This window comes from Danio rerio, chromosome 1, assembly GCF_052040795.2.
Source record: "Danio rerio strain M-AB ecotype USA chromosome 1, GRCz13ab, whole genome shotgun sequence".
Classification (NCBI taxonomy): Eukaryota; Metazoa; Chordata; class Actinopteri; order Cypriniformes; family Danionidae; genus Danio; species Danio rerio.
Window position 1 is genome coordinate 21169785 of NC_141021.1, and position 7246 is coordinate 21177030.

A 7246-nucleotide genomic window follows, 5' to 3' on the forward strand; every position below is an offset into this window, starting at 1 on the left:
GCATTTCTTTTTCTTTTTTTGCCTATCGCTTTTTACCAATAGAGGGCGCCCCGGTCAGCACCAACGGACATGACAAGGGCATTTCGTGATTATCTCATTTTTATTTATATCTTCAGTGCAACACTGAATGAATCAAGTATGAGAACTTTATAAATGAACTGTGTGTGTTTTCACAAAATTCACAAAAAAATTCACAAAAATGTCGCACTTGGAACTGCTCATGGTCAAGAAACAGAGCACTGGAAACTTACCTTCAGCCCACATCTTCAAAAATCGTCAAATCCAGGTGAGTGGGGCATTACGTCAGATAAACTTGTTGCCTACATAGAGTCTGCTAGAATGCCTGCATTAAAAGAAATGCTCTGTCATTTTTAAAATCCTTCAATGGCCATAATCCACAGTTAGCAGTTAGCAGATCTTTTTATCCAGGATGCTTACAGAAGGCTGATTACAGGGTTAGTTGTCCTGCAGCACAGTGGTGTGAAATGCCTTGCTTTAGGGGACAGTAACAGAGCCAGATTATGATACAGTGACTTTCCTGCTATCATCCCACATGAGAAAATAATTGACTATAGTGTTTATGATCCATACTATAAGAGTTGTACTGTATCACAACTCTTTGTTAAATAAGCATATTGTAGTGAATTTCAAAACTGTAATACATTCTGTAGCATATTTTAGTTAACTTATTACAGTAAAATGTGGTGTATTGTAGTATAATTTATATACAGTTGAATTCAAAACTATTAATCCCCTGAATTATTGCCCCCCTGTTTATTTCCCCCCCCCCCCCCCAATTTCTGTTTAATGGAGAGATTTTTTTTTCACCACATTTCTAAACATAATAGTTTTAAAAACTCATCTCTAATAACTGATTTATTTTATCTTTGCCATGACGACAGTAAATCATATTAGATTAGATATTTTTTAAGATATTCTATACAGCTTAAAGTGACATTAAAAGGCTTAACTAGGTTAATTTGGAAAATAATTAAAAAAGAAAGAAAATTCAAAGTGGGGTTATTAATTCTGACTTCAACTGTAGTCAACTGCACAGAGAACTTATTGTTGTACTGGGTAATTTGTTTATATTACTACAGATGTTGTTTTACAGTAGCAAGTATAAAATTACCACAAGAGATTAAGTCAAGTACTTCACCTAAGTATGGTTATGTATAGTATTTTTTTAGAGCATTCATTGCAGCTCAGACACTTGTATTTTTTATCAGATAAAAAAATGGAACAGTGCCAATATAAGTTGAAGACAGCATGGTTGAATATAAATACTTTTTTGGCAGTTTATAAATATTTTAAAATGCATATATCCATGGGTAAACATCTAAACAATAAATACTGTATTAGAGCTTAATTTGGCTAGATACATAGGACTAGGTCTAGAAAACAAGGACTATCATACATTTTATAATGATTTACTGAAGACAAAAAAAAAATCATTGTGTAAGAATTTATATAGCTTACCAAAAGTTACTGTTTTTAAAACAATACTTTAATCATTGAAATTGTATTTAGTAATATATAATATGATCTATCCCTTTATATATGCGAATAAGTACAGAAGTAAAGTTATTGGTTAATCTTTACATATAGCTAACTATTATGCAGAATAAATTACATATTAAGACACATTAAGACATTAATTTCACATTTTAATAAACAAAATACATTTCCATTTTGAAATAAAATGTTCCCTTGACATTACACAAGGAAAGTAACCATTTTCGATTACTGTTATATTATTTTAGCATAGAAAAGTGACAAAGCTATATGTGGAAAATTAAATACAATACAGCCAAAAGCATTATATAAATATCACAGTATTACTTAATGGAAATAACTTGTGTATATACAGTGTAGTATAAATATGCAAAATACCTTCAGTAGTACACATTTTTCTATTTTTATTGCTAAAGACTTCCACCACCAATAGTCTGCCTTCCAAAGTGTAAGAACAGGTAACATAAGAACTCCCAACAGGTTTTAAATTACATTACAAATGTTAAGCAGCTTTAAGAGGGGAAAGAGGAGGGGTTTCAATTTCAATAAATCCTCTTTACCTTTCTTTCACTGGTTAATTACCTATCGGGGTCATACATTCAAGCCAATCAGAGACAGCTGAGGGAATTCTCAGTCTCAGAGATCTTCAGATACACAGGCTGGCTGCTTCCGAAATCACATGCTCTCTTGAGGAGATTAAGTAATTACTTGGCAACCACTTAAATGTGCATTCTACAGTGCATTACACTAATATTGGCACCCTTAAGATGAAATATGAGCAAAAAAAAAAGGCTATGAAACTGGCTATGAAATCTTTTGCTCATTAACATTAAATGGATCCATTTGTTTTATGAACAACAAATATATCTGTTAAATGTATGTGTGCCACCATTATTTACACTGCTATGAATTTATATGAGCATTTTTTAAAGTATATTCACATTGATATTTTCCTTTCCTTTTTTTTACACCTGGGTGACTAGAATCACGACCTCCTGTTTCACAGGGCTATAAATATGAGGTAACACAAAGGCCAAACTCACTCAGTCATTCAGCACAATGGGGAAGACCAAAGAACAGAACTGTGATTTACAGCAAAAGTGTTGCTGAGCTTTACAAAATAGGAAGTGGCTCTTATAAAAATAACAATAACACAGAAAATGCCACAACATACCCGAGTTTCTGACATTAGGGAAATCATTTAGAAATTACACTCAACTCCAAGTCTTATGAATCAGTTGATTCACTTTATCACTAGCCAGGTTTGCACCCTAACTTAAACTTAAAGTAACTTAAAGTGAATCTTTTCAAATTTTCGCTTAAAAAATATAAACATATCCTAATTAGGTGTGTTTCCATCAGGTTTTTAGAGCAACCGACTGTAGTATTGGTAACCTAGAAACTAACAGTAAACAAGGCAAGCATAATGGAATCATGTGGGTTTAATGTTCGCTACATCATTTTATTCTAAAAAGGAGTTTTCATCTCCCAATATTTGCATTAAACCTTTTTCACACAAGTCCAAAGCCAGCTCAAGTGAGCTTATAAAAAGTTTGTTTGCGAATTAAGGGATTTTTTCATAAAAAATGTGGCATTTTCATCACTTCTTCAAAGTATGCATTAACACAGGATGAGGAAACCTCAGCTACTGTTATAGGACAATGGTTCAAATGGCCCAAAATCTTAGGCTCAAAAAGTCTCCAAAACTACAATCTGACATCACCTGGCCACCTGGCTGGGTGGTTAATCGATGGCAATTATATAGGGCCAATATAGTGTGGTATACATATAATCTGGACATTCAGTTGCCATGTTGTCATCCTTGTACCCTTTTCCCGCATTTTAAATTCAGGCATGCTTCTTTTTGTCACATACTGTTTTTTTCACCTACTATATATAAACCTGTATGTGATTTCAGATTTCACTTCTCTCCATTGGTTAGCAGCTTTTGGTGAGTCGGGCCTGTTTATCGAGGACATTTTCTTTGAGTTGATTTATGTGATCTGCTCTGTCTGAATTCAATCACCTGTGGGACATAAACATAACATTAGCTGGCTTTTTTATTTACTCATTACTAGGACAGACTGATTAAGAGAGATAATACAGAGACTAGCAGCATTACATATTTAGTAAACACTAATAATATAAACAACAGCACTACAATATAAATATAACATTATACAAAATAATACAGTGTAAACAGTGAGAGCAAATATTGTTCAATATATGGAAGCATTGAACAAATTGTAATAATAACACTGTTCTGGATAATAATAATAATAATAATAATAATAATAATAATAATAATAATAATAATAATAATAAAAATAAAATTAATAATAATAACAATATTATTATTATTATTATTATTATTATTATTATTATTATTATTATTATTATTATTATTATTATTATTAATTGTTTTTGAGTACAGAGCGCATACATACCTTGATGATCTGTATTATAGGTGTAGATGGCAGCCAGGCCAAATAAGCACATGATAGTGAAGGCAATGAAGATGAAGACCAACTCAAAACCTGAAAACAGATGATCCATAACACACACACTTCCACTCCTACGCACACACACAACACAAACACCCAAACACAATACAGAAAATGATTTAACACAGTGAGTAAATGAAAATTATAATTTTTTGAGTGAACTATCCATTTAAAGATATAGTAAAAAAAAAAAAAAAACCACTAGCGCAACACTATAAACAATAATGCACTGCAAGCTGAAAATTTTCTCATTTACACCTCAACAACATGATTTGTGTTATGATTAGAGACACAAGTTTACCAGGTTGCACTGGTATGGACAACACTAAAATAGTTTAATGGTCATTACATGACAATATTGTTCTATTCAAAGTGTCGCTGACTAATCAGTATCAAATATTCTAGAAAGATTGGTCTCTGTATACTCTCATGGAAATTAAACTTTTTGTAACAATATTGTAACAATGACATGTATATGTTACAATGACATGTATATTGTTACAATATTTTGTAACAATGACATGGAAAATTATGTAAGAACTTACCAACAGATTTATGTAATTCTACAGTAAAATAATGTTTTAAGAGGAAAAAAAGCAAGAAATCTTATAATTTAAAGTGGAATAACTGTAGACTGAAATTCCCATAATTCCTTGTTACACTTCACTTTTACAGCTCCAATTGTTGAGTGAATGTTTGTTGCATTTGTTGTCGTGTGTGTTATCATTTTTTTGTGTGAATGACTTCAATGCTCCAATGCTAGTATTTAGTTTATCTTGTGATCATTTAGTTTTGATTGTTAGTGTTTTGTTTTTCTTTTATCTCTTTTAGCATTACTGTATTTGTTGTCATTATATATTATTGGTATGAAGATTGCAGTTGTAGGCTGCAATTTACTGGTTTAAAATGTAATTTATTTTTATAAATTACATTTGTATACTGTCAAATGTACAGGTTGTTTTGTACAATTTTTGTAAAAACAATAGACAAAAATATTAAAGAATGTTTTGTAAATGTATTTTTTCTCATGAATCAAGTTAAATAATAAACAATGATAATTATAAATGTTGCAGGACCATGATGGAGCAATATGTTGACAAGTTTGGTTTTTAAAAATAATATCACATAAGGATCATAGCTACTACAGTGCAAATTTAGGACCATTACATAAAATAAAACCCAAAGAACAGTTCATTGATTATTAAATATTTAAGCCTTTAAGGTGCACTCCTTAAAAATATTTTTGGCCCACAAATTATATTGAATAATGCTGGCACAACTCCGATAAACAATAATAATATTAAATATTAAAATATTAGTAAATATTAAAATGATAATGATAACCTATGGATAAAAGGTCAACCAGGTGGTTATGATGCCTGTTAAAGGGTTAAATAAAATAAAATTCACAAAAAACAAATAAATTGTTAACCCAGTAAACCAAAATAATTGTAACTAAAGCTTAAAATGTATTTAAATAGTTAAAGTTGTAATAATTTAACCCTTGTGTGTTGTTCAAATTGACTACCTTTTCATTATGTTGGTGGTGGTTTTTGCCCTATTGACTTTCATTATAACAAAATATTTTGATTGCAAAGCCATGGTAGTCATGCATTCTTGATTGTTGGTGGTTTTCCCTGTTAGAAAGAAATACAATTTGTTATTTTTTTACTGTTGATCATCAGTTATCAGGATGAACCCTTTAGATAGGCCTGGGCAAGAAGTTTCTGGCTTTTATATAAAGTTCTATGGAGAATAACAGCAAATGAGAAAAATGTCATTATAATGGAAGTCAATGGGACAAAAACAGCCACTAACATAATGAAAGGGTAGTAAATTTGCCCAGAGTGTATTGTTGAGTTTTTGAAATAATGTAAAGCATTTTCCCAGAAAATGTGAATACAAAATAAGATTTGACACCCAAACTCATTTAATTTGCTGAAACACAGAGAAAGTTGTGGCCAAATTAAGACTCAAAATCACCCCTGAATGGATGAAAACATCCCCAACTGCACATAAGGGTTAAGATAAGCTATAACTAAAAATATACTGATGAAAATATCAGTAGTTTAGTATCTCACTCAGTTATATATCACTCACTGAAATGAGTAGATTTTATAGACTTGTAAAAGATTACTGCATGAATTCATCTGGAGGCCTTTTTATAGGGCTTTATCATTGTGTAGTAAGAGAGAAATATGTATAAATACCTTATTTTGCTCTCAATGGGTTTTAGCCAATCAGTTGCTCATTCCTTTCCCACCACACACAGTGTATAAAACTGTGTTAGAGACTTTTACAAGCTTCCAACACAGAGCAATCAAAGTCCATTTCTTCCGACTTCCTTACTGCCGGCTATAAACCACGTCAACGTTTAAAACCCACTTTTCATCCTTAAGGTAGCTGTACAGACATACACAGGCTGTCTTTATTGTTTACCTGAGTTTGCAGCTGGATCCAGTCCAGGTGATCACGTTTTAGGTGCAATAAAGGCAGCAGAATACAGGTCAGGACTGATCCGGGACTGACCATGGTGTATGACATTAACCGGACTCAGACGATCAGTGGCTCCTCAAGTCTTCCTTTCATACCTCCATTGTCTTTAAAACAAGACGCAGAGCAAATAAGCAAAGCAAGACTGCAACAAACTCAACAATCAAACAAACCAAGAATGCCACGTCACATTTAAAAACAGGCTGAACCTGTTTTGTCAGATTAGCGCTATTGTGCTCAGTGTGAAGACACATATTTGCTAAACTTGTGGGCAAAAGTTACAATAATGCGTTTTCAGTGCTTTTATTTGCTTCTGAAATTAAGGTTTTGTTTATTAGTAAAAAAGTTGAGAAAATATCCTCTTAAATACTCTTAAAATATATATATTCTTACCATATTTGTTTTAATTAGTTTGAAACTATCAAAGAAGAGAAATCAGTTTAATTGTATGTTATTTGTGGTCGCAATATTTTTTTAAATGTGTTTTAATTACAGTATTAAGTGAGTGAGAGTATTGTTTCGCCATGTTGAAATCACATATTTCTGGATTATTTTGTAATTTAAAAAATTCAATTGAATTGAATAAGCTAAACTGTCCGTAGTCTATGTGTGTGAATGCAAGAGTGTTTGGGTGTTTCCCAGTGTTGGGTTGCGGCTGGAAGGGCATCCGCTGTGTAATAACATATTCTGGATAAGTTGGTGGTTTATTCCGCTGTGGCGACCCCTTATTAATA

At 31.8% G+C, this 7246-nt stretch overlaps 1 long non-coding RNA gene across 2 annotated transcripts; it reads right to left on the minus strand.

Moving 5' to 3' along the window:
* Positions 1-1654: 1654 nt before the first annotated feature.
* si:ch211-42i9.5 lies at positions 1655-6681 on the minus strand. 2 transcript variants are annotated; one of them, NR_186833.1, is given in 3 exon segments: positions 1655-3541; positions 3963-4090; positions 6459-6681. It is a non-coding gene; the product is annotated as a si:ch211-42i9.5 (long non-coding RNA).
* Between the last annotated feature and the right edge of the window lie 565 nt (positions 6682-7246).